Raw genomic sequence first — 15,841 nt, 5'->3', positions numbered from 1 at the left:
GATCTTTGTGGGCAAAGTAATGTCTCTGCTTTTTACTACACTATCTAGGTTTGTCATAACTTTCTTCCAAGGAGCAAGTGTCTTTTAATTTCATGGCTGCAGTCACCATCTGCAGTGATTTTAGAGCCCAAGGGGGGAAAAAAAAAATCTGTCACTGTTTCCATTGTTTTCCCATCTATTTCCCATGAAGTGATGGGACCAGATGCCATGATCTTAGCTTTCTGAATGTTTCATGTTGCATTGCTAAAATTCTTGATGGTGCAAATGTACCACAGTTCTTACCTATTCTTCCATTGATAGGCATGTGAATTCTTTCCAGGTTTTTCCTATTGCAAATAGTACTTCTCTGATCATGCTGCCCAAGTCCCCAAGTGCATAAGTATTAGAAAAAAAAATTTTTAAGTTCTATTCCTAGTGTGGAATTGCTAAGTCATGGGCTATGCAAATGTTCAACACTATGAGAAAATGACAAGTTGTTGTTTAGAATGACAGCAGCAAATCACCCTCCCTCCAGGAATTTATAACAGATCATCTGACACTAAGTCCTCTCAACACTTGATATGTTTAGACTTGTAAATTTGGGGCACTAAATGGACACAAAAAAGATACCTCATTATGATCTTAACCAGAGCTGTAAATGGTGTCGAATAATGTCATCCCAGCCTTACTGGCCACAGGTACGTCCTGTTGTGTGAAACCTTTGCCTATGTCCCCCGCCCCAACTCATGGTGTGTCATTTATGCTTCTCTTTTTATTTGTAGGAGCTCCTGGTGTACTCTTTTATCTCTTTATTTTAAAATAATTTAAACTTAAAAAAGTTGAGAGAAGAATGAAAAGCATTTCTATGTATACTGTTTACCCATTCCATAGCTGTTAACGTTTTATTACATTTGCCTTATTTTTCTCTTCTCTCTCTCTCTTTCTGAGTGTATGTGCACAAGTGTGTGATTTTTTTCTCTGAATCATTTCAGACATGACAACCCATCATTCATCAATACCCTTGTGTGTATTTCCTAAAAACAGAGATAGTCTCCTACATAGCTAAATACAACAACCAAAATCAAGAGAATCGCATTGATATGTTATGAAATACTCCATTCAGATTATGCTAATTGTCTAGTTTCTTGCCTGGTCCTGGATGGAATCCCAGGTCACATGTTGCTGTCATTGTCATATTTCTTTAGTCTCCAGCCTAGAAGAGTTCCTTGGTCTTTTGCCTTTCATGACTTAGACACTTTTGGAAAAAAACAGGCCAGTTACTTGGTAGGCAGTCTCTTGTTTGGGGCTTTCCTCACAATCACCTTTAGGTGATGCATTCCTGGCCGGAATAGCACAGAAGTGATTCTGTGCCCTTCTCAGTGTGGCCTTTATGGAGGCACATGTTGCTGATTTGCCTCATAACTGGTGAACTTAACTTTTATCAACAGGATAATTTCGTGTCTGGACAATTTCTCTACTATAAAGTTATGTAATAAGTGTTTTCAGCCTATTAATTGGAACCTAATTAAAAAGCATTTGGGAGTAATTTTATACTATGCGAATATCCATCCCAGATCTCTCCCCATCCTCTAATAATCTCACTGTCTTAATCACAGTTTCACATTACTGATACCCCATACTTCAGAAATATCCTAGCTATTTTTTACTCTTTTGTCTTCTGTATAAATTGTGAAAACAGCCTAGCACTTTCCATGATTTTGACTGCACTTTATTTGAATATACAATTCAAGTTGGGAAGAATTGGCATATTTATGCCATTGTTTTTTTGTTTTATTTTTTTTTGTTTGTTTGTTTTTTATGCCATTGTTTTAGACATGATATGTCTCTCCATTTGTTCAGTTTCTCTTTTATAGATCTTAATAAAGTTTTACAATTTTCTTTATGGAGGTCTTGCAGAAATTCCTCAAGGCAACTGAACAACTGGTATCAAGAGATGTAGAGCTGAGCTCTGGGATAGAAAGAAAGACATGAAAGGATAACCTTTACCTTGCATTGCAAATGAACCTAGTTCAAACTTTGCTCAGTTAAGCTCAGTTTGAAGTGGATATTGAAGTTGCATCTAAACATGATGGACATTTAAGATTAAATGGTGAGATGTGTTTGACTTTAGATACTTCAAATGGAATTGGATCACTCATCACTTCCTCCCCTGCTCCTGATCTGTGACCAGGGTTTAGCTGTCCCTCTTGAGAAGTCAGCAGAAGCTAAAATGAATAGAGAAACTGTTAAGATCTAAGAGAAACTTAAGACAGAAGAAGAACATGAGGCCAGAATTCTATCATCCTCAATGAAAGATTGTTGTTCTGTGGGAGAGGATGGCAGCTTTGAGCAATGAGGAACCACAAGAAGGCCTGTGGGAGGAAATATTTAGGAAACTAGACAATATCCAGGAGGAAAAATTTTTGAATAGATAATTCAGAAAGTGAGGGACCACTGTTCCAAAATATCCTATTGTCACCAACCCACCCCACTGTAAGTTACAGTCAAAGGGGTGTCAGGTAGCCACCCAGATGAAGAGATCATTAGGCAGAATCCCCTGGTTTCTACTACTGACACCAAAGCCAGGTTGACAAGGGAAGATGTATGCGAGATGGCAGGGAAGAACCTTGCTAGCGATTTATAAATTCAACAGTGACCATCGCATGGTAGCTTAGTATCCCGACAAGCTGAAAGCACAGCCCCCAAGACAGAACAGCTCTACGAGGGCGGGCACCATGTGGTCCCTCGTGATTTGTCTTGATTCAGGCACAGAATTCAGAATAGTGGGGGAGCCAATGATCCCACAGCATTCCTTTGAGAGTTGGTCACAGGAGTTTGCAGTCATTATTCCCGGCATTTAATAAAAGTAGTTTAGTCAGATTTAACAAGCAGCTCAGAAAAAGAGAACAAGGATGTTATCTGGTGAAAATCAACATGCTTCACCAGTAACACTTCACACCAGTCAGAATGGCCATCATTGAAAAGTCTACAAATAACCAAAGCTGGAGAGGATGTAGAGAAAATGGAAAGTGAGAGTCATTCAGTCATGTCCGACTCTTTTTGGACCTCATGGACTGTATGTAGCCCTCCAGGCTCCTCTGTCCATGGGATTCTCCAGGCCAGAATACTGGAGTGGGTTGCCACGCCTTCCTCCAGGTGATCCTCCCAACCCAGGGATCAAACCCAGGTCTCCTGCATTGCTGGAGGGTTCTTTGCCATCTGAGCCACCAGGGAAACCTGGAGAAGAGGGAAGCCTACTACAACATTAGTGGGAATGTAAGCTGGTGCAGCCACTGTGAAAAACAGTATGGAGGTTCCTCAAAAAGATAAACACAGAATTATCACATGATTCAACAATCCTACTCCTAGGAATATATTTAGCCAAAACTGTAATACAAAAAAATACATGCACCCCTATGATCATAGCAGTGCTATGTACAATAGCCAAGACATCGAAACAACCTAAATGTTCCTTGACAGATGAATGGATATAGAAGATGTTGTACATATACACAACGTAATATGACTCTGCTGTTAAAAAAGAAAAAAAAAAGAATGAAATAATGCCATTTGAAGCAAGATGGAAGGAACTAGAGATTATTATATTAAGTGAAGTAAGTCAGAAAGCAAAAGACAGATAGCATATGATATAACTTACATGTGAAATCTAAAATATGACATAAAGGAACCTACATATGTGAAACAGAAATAGAATCATGGCCATAGAGAACAGACTTGAGGTTGCTAAGCTGGAGGGATGTGCGGGAAGGGTGGGCTGGGAGTTTGGGGTTAGTAGATGCAAACTATTACATATAGAATGGAAAACAACAGGATCCTATACTGCATAGCACAGAGAATATATTCAATATCCTGATTAGCCAAAGCAGAAAGGATATAAAAAAAAAAAAACACATATGTATGTGTGTGTGTGTGTATAACGGAGTCACTTTGCTCTACCGCGGAAATTAACACAACATTGTAAATCAACTATACTTTAATATAAAAAAAAAAGCCTCGCCAGGATGAGTGCCCTTTATGAAGATCTACCACACCTTTGGCACAGAAATGGGCCAAGAGAGTCCCTACAGGTAAGCCATGGTTTTTTCCAGAAAATAGTTCTGTGCTGCTCCCTCCCACAGACAATTCAAAGCTCAAAAAACGATTCTTTTAGCCTGATATTTGAAAAATATTTGTTAAGTTTTCCACTATAGCTCTTAAAACTGAGTAATACATGCTCAAAATTTCAAATTTTAAGCAATGTAACGTCCTGACGAGTTTTCAACATAATTTAGCTGAAAAATGTAGTCCAAGTAACTAAATATATTGACTAATTATATAAGTCAATTAAAGACTGCTGCCTAAAATGATGATTTTTGCTTTAGAGTGGTGTTTAGGTCATTTTCTTTGACAGAAATCAGATGCAGAACTAGTTTTCCATGAAGACAAATTCACGACAGCTCTCCTACACATACCTTGCCACAGTTAAAATCCCATTTTGCCAGTAATCCCATTTTACTCACTCTGTGACCTGTGGAAGACTGCCACTTAATAATGTGTTTATATTTAGAAGCTGTCAGATATGTGTTTATTTAATTTAAGCTGGTCAAAAACAGCTGCAGTGGAAGATATCAATTATAACAACTATCCTAGCCATCAGAAGTTAAACCAAGATATTATATAGTCAGTGGGGGAAAAATGTAATTCAAGGGAGGAAAGGAAAAAATGAGAAAGAAATTCCAGTGAATTCAATTTGAGTAGAGGTCTGAAATGATTGACAATAGGTCCCAACAGATGAAATATTTTTACCACTAGCCTAGTTCTATTTGATGACATTTTATAATTAAGCTATTTTTACATAACATGATGTACACAAATGCAGAGAAATTTAAGATTTGTATTTATAAACACATAAGAACACATGTGGTATACACTTAACAGTTCTGATCTCCTTGGACCATGGGTGAGAAAGCTCAGAATATTTGACAGTAATCTGACTTGAGATCTTTGTCTTTAGCTTAATAAATCCAGCCAATGATCTTTGAAAACCACCCCAGAAAAGATTTTAAACATTTCAGGGCATAGAAATACACTATACTGAACTTGGATAACTTTGGACAAGCAAAGGTTGCATCCTTTACTTCTTAGTAGGAGACGTGTAATTCTGACTTCTTTTATTTCAATTTCAAAGGCTTCCATTTGCTTCTCTCTGAAACAGACCCAAAGTATGTCCTGTGGACCTCTCCCTTCACTTTTACGCACCACATCCTTTCTTCCTCTTGTGCAGATTGTTAGTGAGTAAAGTCAGAGACAACCTGAGATCAACACCCAGCCGCTCTGCTTCCAAGCCCAGTGACCGGAACCCGTGATCAAACCAGACTGCACCTCATTTTCCTCTCTGTACATCCAACTTTCAGAGTGCTTGTGGATTTAAAATAACGTGTACTGTGCCTGGCTCATAATAACACCCAGAATATTGTAGCTATTCTCATCACACAGTTGCTGTCCTCTATTAAAAGAGGTTGCCTCTCCCTGATACAGGGTTTTTCTTTGTTAACTAAACAATTTGGCCATTCCTTTTTTACACGTTACTTTCGCAACCCATTTACACCTACTTTCAACTAAATGAGCCATGTGGATCTTACTTTAAAATAAGTTATTCTCTTTCATTTTCTTCTGATGTGACCTGAAATTTAATGCTACATTATTATGTGAAGTGAGCACATGAAGAATAAGCTACCCTAGAATGTAGTAATAAATTGGTACAGAGTTGCCACATGGCCCAGCAATTCCATTCCTGGGCATACATCTGGACAAAACTATAATTGAAAAAGATGCACACACCCCTATGCTCATAGCGGCACTGTTTATACAATAGAAAAGACATGAAACAACCTAAATGTCCAATGGACAGATGAATGGATAAAGAAGATGTGGTACTTATACACAGTGAAACACTTCTCAGCCTTTAAAGAAGAATGAAACAATGCCATTGGCAGCAGCACGGACGGACCTAGAGATTGTCATACTAAGTGAAGTCCGTCAGGGGGAGAAAGACGGATGCCACGTGAGATCGCTTATGTGTGGGATCTAAAGTACTACACAAGAGAGCCCGTCCACAAGACAGAAGCAGACTCATAGACACATATAATAGACTTGTGGCTGCCACGGGCCAGGGGAGGGGATGAAGTGGGAGTTTGGGATTATCAGATGCAAGCTATAATATATAGACTGGATAAAAAAGCAAGGTCCTATTGTATAATGCAGGGAACTATATTCAATATCCTGTGATAAACCATAATGGAAAAGAATATGAATAAGCATATATATATGTGTGTGTGTGTGTCTGTGTGTGTCTGTGTGTGTCTGTGTGTGTCTGTGTGTTTAACTGAATCACTTTGACGTACAACAAAAATTAACGTAACATTGTAAACCAGCTAGCCTTCCATAAAATGTTTTCAAGCAGAACAAGCCACCTTGGAGGTCCCCGTAGGAGGGACATCCTCACAGATGCAGGGCCGGGAGTGGGAGAGGGGCTCTAAGAAGTGGAATGCTGGGGTCCCTAAGAGGCGCCAAGAGTAGGAAAGCCTAGTCCAATGACCAGAAGGAGGATTTGGTGGTCAGGCAGCCTCGGGCTCCCTTCCTACTCTGCTCCCCCTAAACCACTCGACCCCGAGAGGTCACATTCCTTCTCCAAACCTCAGCTGTCTCACCTGTAGCCCTGATATAACAACACTTACTTCCTGGGCTCATGTGAGACTGGACATGAGGATGTATGTAAACATTTAGCTGGGACAGATGAACACTCAGGAAAGCGTGACAGCTGCAGGAGGAGGAGTCGTCTTCATTTCTAAGATGCTGAAGGACACACAGTATGTTCTTCGCTTGCTTTGCCCAGTTCTTTCACTGAAATGTAGGTGATGGTAAAAATGGTGATGTGCTCTTTGTGGGAGGCAGTTGCCGCGTATTATCTGTACTGCGTATTTGATATTGAAGAATACTCAGTGCTACTGGACAGATAAGAAACAACAAGTAGAATGCCTAAAGCTCATAAGATGTGCTAAATAAAGATAGTGAGTAAGCAAGTGGCTTGTGAGACGTGAGCAGAATCCACAATATGTGAATCTGGTTAAGTACAGATAGTTGGCAATCAGCAAGACATGTTAAAGACAGAAGGACTGAAATACATGGTTTTAAAAAGGTGGACCATTCAGAACATTTACTTATATAGGGAAAATGATGGAAAGCCCAAATTATGAGGTACAAATCAAGCCGCCTTCAGACTGACACATCTCCCCTCTCAGTCGGCCTGCCACTGGGGCCCCATTTGGGCTTTGCACATACTCTGCCAAAGAAATGCAGCTCAAGGCTGCCCAGCAAGCTAACTGGTGAGCTCCAGCTGTGGCGGGCATCCTTGCCTCCGTGGCAACAGGGCTGTGTTGACTCCACACACCCAGGGAAAAAGTTATGCAATAGACAGACAGTGGGCAAGAGGAAGCTGGGAAGAGGAGAGGGGGAATAGAGAAGGAAAGGGAGAGGGCATGGGAATGGCCGAAGAACACAGGATTCAGTAGTGTGGTCCTGTCACTCCACCCTAAGTATGCCAACTTACCCCGAACCTCTTTTCTCTGTCTACTCCACGGATGTTTCCTGCTGGTCCAATAAATCACGTGACGGGAGCGTGCTGACTTACCCTGTGAGGTTTCTGCTCTAGGACCCTCTGGGATGTCTTGCCTGGACTGTACTCAGACGCTACCATTGCATCAAGGTAATTTCCCACATGACATATTTTTCTTTGGCACCAGAATTTCTTTTGAGAGGAGAACCACTTGATATTCTTTTCCAAATCCACCAAAGTAGTGTTATCTTGCACCAAGAGCAATACAGCTTTCCCCTCACATTTTTCTGGGGAAAGCAAGTTGGATACCTTGTTAATGTCTGAAGAAATAGTAATTTCATATGACATTGCAGCCTTTCCTTGCAGACGATTGTTTCTGACTATATTCCCTGTTGTTATCTGATCTCCTTTTGTTTTATCATCTTGGAGTTTTAGACTGTTTGCTTGGAGTTTTAGATTGTTTGCTTTTTTAATAGCTAATTGTCAGCACCCCAGTAGTCACCATCACCCTGACTAGGCTAGAGAAACAGCCTCGCCAGGAAGAGCAGCAGACACCCAAGCTCATGGGAGAGTGACCACAGCCCGCCAGAACTCATTGACACCCAGCCGCAGGCTTTTTTCTTTCTTTTCTTTTCTCCCTCCCTCCCCTCCTTCCTCCCTCCCTCCTTTTCTCTCCTGCTTCCTTCCTTCCTCTTTACCTTCCTCTCTTCTCTCTCTCATGTCTCTCTCTTTCTTCTTTTTTCAGCTTCTTTCATTTTTAACCCACAGTGCTCTTTTTCCCATCTCAAGAACCACACATGAGTCCACCTGGGGGCTCCCCTGGAAATCATTTCTCTGCTCTGAAAATTAAGGTTTTGTTCATGACATCAAGCCAGCTTCCTGGACTTCTCAGAAAATGAGATCTTGCCTGGGAGATTCCTCAGTTCTTTGGGTACATAAGCCCCTGGGAGACGCACCCCACTAATTGGTCAGCGATGTTTATACTAATTTGAATCCCACTGATACACAAGTCTTAACCTCAAGCATCAGCCTCTTGCTACATGTACATAAAACCATGTCTTAACACCCAGGGGAAGGCTTGTAACAGGGTCAGTCTGTCTGGGAAAGCGATCAGAGGAATTGGAGTCATTTTCCCTCTGTGTCCTCCGTGGCTTTCTTCCAGCTCTCTCAGGCAATGCACATCATCTTGTGTTCCCTTCAATAGAGCCTGAGGGAAAATGTCAGATTCTTCGGAGTGCAATATCTACAAAATTTAAAAAGTAAAGAGAAAAAGAAAGAAACCTTCCTCTTGCTAATATTGCCTGCCAGAAAAGGTTAATGGAGGAAACCCAGTTATTCCACAATTAAGCTTAAATATAAAGAATCAAGGGCTTCCCCAGTGGCTCAGTAGTAAAGAATCCGCCTACAATGCAGAAGCCGCAGGAGATGTGGGTTCAATCCCTGGGTTGGGAGGATCCCCTGCAGGAGGGCAAGGCAACCCACTCCAGGATTCTTGCCTGGAGAACCCCCAGGGACAGAGGAGCCTGGTGGGCCACAGTCCGCGGGGTCGCAAAGAGTAGGACATGACTGAAGCAGCACGGCATGGCATAAAGAACCAAGGTTTCTATCTCCTGTATAAATGCAAAGACATAGAACCAAGCTTTACACTTCCTTTCAACTCCCTGCATCAGCAAGCAAACCAACAGCCAACCAACCAACCAATCAACAAGCAAACCAGCTGGCGAACAACAGAGGGCAGTGGACGGCTCGTGATGCTGGAAAGTCTGGCTTCTCCAGGGCTCCGGCTCCGTTCTCCCCAGCTCCCTTGGCGCCCCCCCCTTCCTTATCCTGGCTTAGTCTTCAGACTAGTTACTCTCACGGTGACTGGAGGGCCACCCGCCGCGACCAGAACCTCCTGGTTCACATCACGAGACGTGAGCCTGCACTCAGGACAGAAATGCTGAGCTTCGCACAGACTGCACCACCCTCTGGCCAGCAGAAAATCCTGCACCGATGGGTCTGCACCTGGGGGCTCTCTACCAGTCCCTGGGGCATGGAAGATGATCTCACAGGCTGCGAGGAGTAGACAGCTGGTGTGTGAGTGTGTGTGTGTGTGTAGGTGTGTGTGTGTGTGTGTGGAGGGGTGTGTGTGTGTGTGTGTGTGTGTGGAGGGGTGTGTGTGTGTGTAGGAGTGTGTGTGTGTGGAGGGGTGTGTGTGTGTGTGGAGGGTGTGTGTGTGTGTGTGGAGGGGGGTGTGCATGTGTGTGCGTGGAGGGGTGTGTGTGTGTGTAGGGGGTGTGTGTGTGGGTAGGAGTGTGTGTGTGCGTGTAGGAGTGTGTGTGTGGAGGGGTGTGTCTGTGTGTGTGTAGGAGTGTGTGTGTGTGGAGGGGTGTGTCTGTGTGTAGAGGTGTGTGTGTGTGTGAGTGTGTGTGTGGAGGGGAGTGTGTGTGTGTGTGTGGAGGGGGTGTGTGTGTGTGTGGAGGGGTGTGTGTGTGTGCAGGGGTGTGTGTGTGTGTGCAGGGGTGTGTGTGTGTGTGTGTGTGTGGAGGTGTGCATGTGTGTGTGTGCAGGGGTGTGTGTGTGTGGAGGGGTGTGTGTGTGTGTATGGGTATGTGTGTGTGTAGGGTGTGTGTGTGGGTGTGCAGGGGTGTGTGTGTGTGTGTGGAGGTGTCGTGTGTGTGTGTGGAGGGGTGTGTGTGTGTATGTGGAGGGGAGTGTGTGTGTGTGAGTGTGTGTGGAGGGGAGTGTGTGTGTGTGTAGGGGTGTGTGTGAGTGTGTGTGTGTAGGGGGGGTGTGTGTGTGTGCAGGGGTGTGTGTGTGTGTGTGTGTGTGTGGAGGTGTGCATGTGTGTGTGTGCAGGGGTGTGTGTGTGTGGAGGGGTGTGTGTGTGTGTATGGGTATGTGTGTGTGTAGGGTGTGTGTGTGTGTGTGTGTAGGTGTGCATGTGTGTGTGTGGAGGGGTGCGTGTGTGTTTGTGGAGGGGTGTGTGTGTGTGGAAGGGTGTGTGCACGTGTGCTCAGTCTTGTCCACAACTCTCTAGGACACCATGGACTGTGGTCCGCCCGGTTCCTCCGTCCATGGGATTTTCCAGTGAAGAATACTGGAGTGGGTTGCCATTTCCTAGTCCAAGGGAACCTCCCGACCCAAGGGTTGACCCCGTGTCCCTTGCATCCCCTTCACTGGCAGCTGGCCTCTTGGCCACTGCACCCCCTGGGGAGCCGGAGGTGGGCTCAGCTGCACCAGACCGGCAGGGCTGCTCCAGAGCAGAGAACAGTGGTCTCCCAGCGCGAAGCCGGGTGCTGTGAGGAGGACGGAAGAATGGGAACTGATGACGCCTGGGGAGCCAGCCATGTGCGCTGTGCCCACAACATGGAATTCGCCAGAGTAGAGATGCTCCAGACACCCCGGATAAATGGATTGTTTTCTGAGACTTTATCAGCTAATTTCCTCTAAGTCCACTATGGGCTCGCTGCAAAGTTAATGTAACTGAGAGTCACTTTATCTCCTACTGCCTCACGTCAACACGAAGCATTTTACATGATAAGATGGAGTCATTTCATAAAATCTAACACAATATTGCCTCCAGCTTCATAAAATTCAAACTGCTAAGAACAACTAAGTTCCAGTTTAACTACTGGCTGTTGAATTCAGACACGCCAGTCACTTAAGAACCAGGTGTTTCAGCAGTCTTGTCTTCAATACCTTTCTCGCTTAATCTTATTTCCACGCTGTTTTCCCATTAAATGTAATTTCCTGCTGTCTTACCATGTGATGCAGCCTTCCAAAATTCAAATCTATCTCTGATTGCACATTTTCCACATTTCAAGTATAGTTTCCTGACAGAGTCCGGAAGAATCCAAGCTCAGGGGATAGGGCCATGTATTATTTTATTACCATTCAGCAAATCTTTTTCCAGCAATTCTCTGGGGTTTCTGATACATCTTTTGCCAGCTCCCAATCAGAGGGCCTCAGTATTTTAACTCGCAATATTACTTTCTGCTGAGCATAATGCATGGTTGAGTCAAAATACCTGGAGCTTGAATTCTGGCTCCTAGACTAATTTCCCCATGTTTACACAGAGGAGAACTTTTTCCAGAGGGCATTCAACTAACCTTCATGATGCGGTCTGTGCTTCAGCAATAAAAGCAGTGTGATCGAACAAGTGCTTCCAATCAGACACCTGGTTAGACCCAGCTTTCTCTAAGGAAGCCAAAGGTTTATGGTTGCCCTTGCAACCAAGACCTGTCTGAGCTCTGTCTCCTGACTGGAACTGACTGATGATTTCAGTTTCTTGTAGGAGCTGGAGCGGGGATGTAGAATAAGGTGTGACTATGATAAAATGCACCCAGGGTCTGTTCAATCAGAGAATGCAAGGTAACAGACACAGAGGCTATTGCCTTTAGAGAGGAAGCAAGTGGACATTACGAACACTTCCCAAGAGCAGTGGCTAGGCCATACCACACAAGGCACAGAGGTTAACGCCAAGGTCAGTCAGGAGGCAGAAGGAGTGAAGTGAAAGCTTGGCCCACTATTGGATTTTCTACAGGAAGGAAGGAAGGAATGGGCGAGGTAGTGTAAGCCAGTTGAGCAAGCTCAGGTTTGGATGTTTTAATCATTTCAGCGGGCTCTGGGCTCTGGGGTGGTCTCCAGTGGTGGTAGCTGGCCTTGAGGTGATTTAGGGGAAACACAGGCTCAGTATGTGAGTCAGATAAAGAAGGGGGTTGGTGATAAGGCCTTTGAATTGGTTGGTTTGCATACGAAAGTCTCCTGGGCAGGGGACATCCCTGGTGGTCCAGCGGTTGAGAATCCGCCTTCCAATGCAGGGATGCAGGTTTGATCCCTGGTTGGGGAACTAAGATCCCACATGCCCCTGAACATCTCAGCCTGCGAGCTGCAACTACTGAGCCCATGCACTCCGGAGCTCACGTGCTGCAAGGAAAGATGCTGCGTGTAGTAACTAAGACTGAAAGCAGCCAAACAAATAAATACTGGGGGAAAAAAAAAGTCTCACAGGCAAGTTGTTCAGCTGTAGGAATGAGCTAGCCTTGGGAGGGGCAGTCTCTCCAGGCTAAGCATCATAAAATACAGAAAACAGAAACCATGATTAATAGAATGAGGTAAAGCGAGAAGACGTTAACACTTGCACGGGTCATGCAAAGAACCAGGGCAAACATCACGTGTGTGAATGACAGCACGAGTGTGTCTTGGATCATCGCTGGACTCTCAAACCTCCTTCCTACCTGCCTGACCCTTCAACACCCAAGCTACACCCCCTCATTCTGCACCAGGCCTCTCTCACAGAGAATGTCTAGTCACACCCAATGTAAAAAGCTCCTCCTGCGTGCAGAGGCTTTCTCCAAAGTGGTGTGACTTGGAAAGCAACTGGTCTTACAAGGAAGGAAACTTTGCTGTCTTCCTCCGTCTCTCTGCCAGTTGTCCTGGACCGAGATAAAAGGGAGCAGAAACTGCATTTGCCCGAGCAGCCAGTGATGAACGTGAGGAAACTCACTCTACCACCGAGATGTGTAGTACAGATGAGAATGGTGATGTTCAGCCTCTTCCTCCTTGCTGCATCCAGTCACCAAGTCCTGCTGCTTTTATCTTATAAAAACATCTTTAAATGATTCCTACTCCCAACCATCCCTGCTGCCCCAGCTTTAGGTCTTTATTATCTTTCACCCCAATTAGAGCATTAACCTCCTAAATGGTCCTCCCACCTCTGGTCTTGTCCTCCACAAATTCACTCTCCACAAAAATGAAGAAATCATTTAAAATGTCAATCCAGCTATGGTATCCTACGGTTAAATCCTTTCAATGGCCCCCTCATCTGCAGTATTCCTCAGACTCTTCAATTTACAGGACAACTTTTTTAATACTAGAAACTTACACAAGATGTCATATCTACATTTTGCTAAGGAAAGACTATTTTTAAAAATCTTCTATGAAAATCCTTACATGAAGGAAAAGGTAATTTAAAACCACACACACACAGACAAACGGAATGTAATCTCAGAAAAACTGTCAGTCACATCTACTGAATAAATTTATGTTTGTAAAAAACACTACACATCCCAAAGAAGTGAAACTGCTGCCTGCCATTGGCTGCAGTCTACAGTCGCACGTGGCATCTGAAGCCTCCTGTGAGCTGGTCCCTGGCCACCATCCTTGGCTTCTCCTTTCAAGCTTAACCTCCAGCAGCCCCTCACTGCGCAGAGCTCAGACCCCACTGAGCACCACCGAGGTCTCACCCACCTTCCCCTCGTGCAGGCTGTCTCTGCCGGCTCTGGCACGGATGGACTGCTGCCTCCCACGGCCCACCACACCTTTGCACAGCTAACTTTGTGTACCCTGCAGCACTCGGAAAAGGAGTTCCATCCACAAGAACCCCTTTCTCACTCCTTACACACTTGTGTCCCCATCCCTAGAGATGAGTTTAAATAATTCAGTAATGTGCTGTGCAAATTAGTATCCTTATCCTTAACATATTACATACACTGCACCTTGCGTAATTACCTGCCTTTTCACATCTTTCTTCCACTAGACGGCAGTTCTACAGGCCAGTAGTCAAGGATGATGGATTTTCACTTTTATGTCAACAGCATCTAGCATAGCAACTCCTTTTTTTTTTTTTTTTTAGTTTTTACAATGTTGTATTGCTTTCTGCCATACAACAACAGGGAATCAGCCATAGTTATACCTAACTCTGCTTCCTCCCTAGCCTCCCTCCCCTCCCCCTATCCTGTCCTTGCAGGCAACCTATCTGAAAAAGAATTTAAAGTAATGATAGTAAAGACGTTTCAAAATATTGGAAATAGAATAGAGAAAATGTAAGGAACATTTTACACATTTAACAAAGGCCTAGAAGAAATAAGGAATAAACCAACAGTGACAAATAACATAATCATTTAAATTAAAAAATACTCCAGAAGGAATCCATAGCAGCCTAGTGACTCAATATAACATGGGCATTCAAAAATGTTTACTGGCTGAAAAGGTAAAGGAATGGATAGCTATATTTCAAAGAAATATGTGGTGATAAGAAATTAATTATGAAGCCATTTAGAATTCTTCAGAAGAAAGCTAATGTGTAAATTCAGTTGTACTGGGTATACTTTTACTTTCACCCTTCTTTAGGTAGGTGGCATCACCTTACAAAAATAGGGCAGGCACCTTCATTCCCCTTCCCTCATCTCATTTTATTAGTTCAAGAGGGCAGTCAATTCTCTGCCTATTCCCTAATCAACAGATATCTCATTATCTGGAAAAATTTAAGGATGGGAAAATTGTGCTTAATGTTCTAAAATTTTCACAGTCAAAACAAAAAAAGATGCTAAACATGATTTTTGTTGTTGTGATAATGCATCCCTCAGTGTAATGCTTATTCCCTGAAGAAAGTGTCTTTTAAAACAATTAGCTGGCCACAGGATAACCATAATATTGTACCCTTGATAGTAGTTACTGTGGAAACATTTTAAATGTGTAAAACATCCCATGTTAAAATGCTGCCGGAAATAGTCTTGATTCTGGCTCAGAGCTCTAATGTGAAACTGGGATTTCCAACCCTGTAAATGGGGTCAGAGCAAGCCAACTGCACCTAATGAGTATTTAACTTTAGTTTTTCCAGCTTTCACAAATAGGAGGGCACACATGAGGAGATAACTGAAATAGAACTGCCATTTCACTGCAATACCCAACAGTGAAATGGCAGTTATATTTTTAATTTTTTGAGGAACCTCCCTCCTGTTTTCCACAATGTTTGCATCAATTTACATTCCCACTGCCAGTGCACAAGTCTCCCTTTTCTCTACGTCCCCTCCAACACTTGCTATTTCTTGCCTTTTTTTTTTTCATTTATTTTTATTAGTTGGAGGCTAATTACTTTACAATATTGTAGTGGTTTTTGCCATACATTGACATGAATCAGCCATGGATTTACATGTATTCCCCATCCAGATCCCCCCTCCCGCCTCCCTCCCCACCCCATCGCTCTGGGTCTTCCCAGTGCACCAGCCCCGAGCACTTGTCTCATGCATCCAACCTGGGCTGGTGATCTGTTTCACCCTTGATAGTATTCAAAGTACTTGAATACTATCAAGTATTCAAGCCTTGTTTCAAGGCTGTTCTCTCAGAACATCCCACCTTCGCCTTCTCCCATAGAGTCCAAAAGTCTGTTCTGTACATCTGTGTCTCTTTTTCTGTTTTGCATATAGGGTTATCGTTACCATCTTTCTAAATTCCATATATATGTGTTAGTATACTGTATTGGTC

The sequence above is a fragment of the Cervus canadensis genome, chromosome 25 (genome assembly GCF_019320065.1).
Source record: "Cervus canadensis isolate Bull #8, Minnesota chromosome 25, ASM1932006v1, whole genome shotgun sequence".
Classification (NCBI taxonomy): domain Eukaryota; kingdom Metazoa; phylum Chordata; class Mammalia; order Artiodactyla; family Cervidae; genus Cervus; species Cervus canadensis.
Note: the sequence above shows the minus strand (reverse complement) of the source record.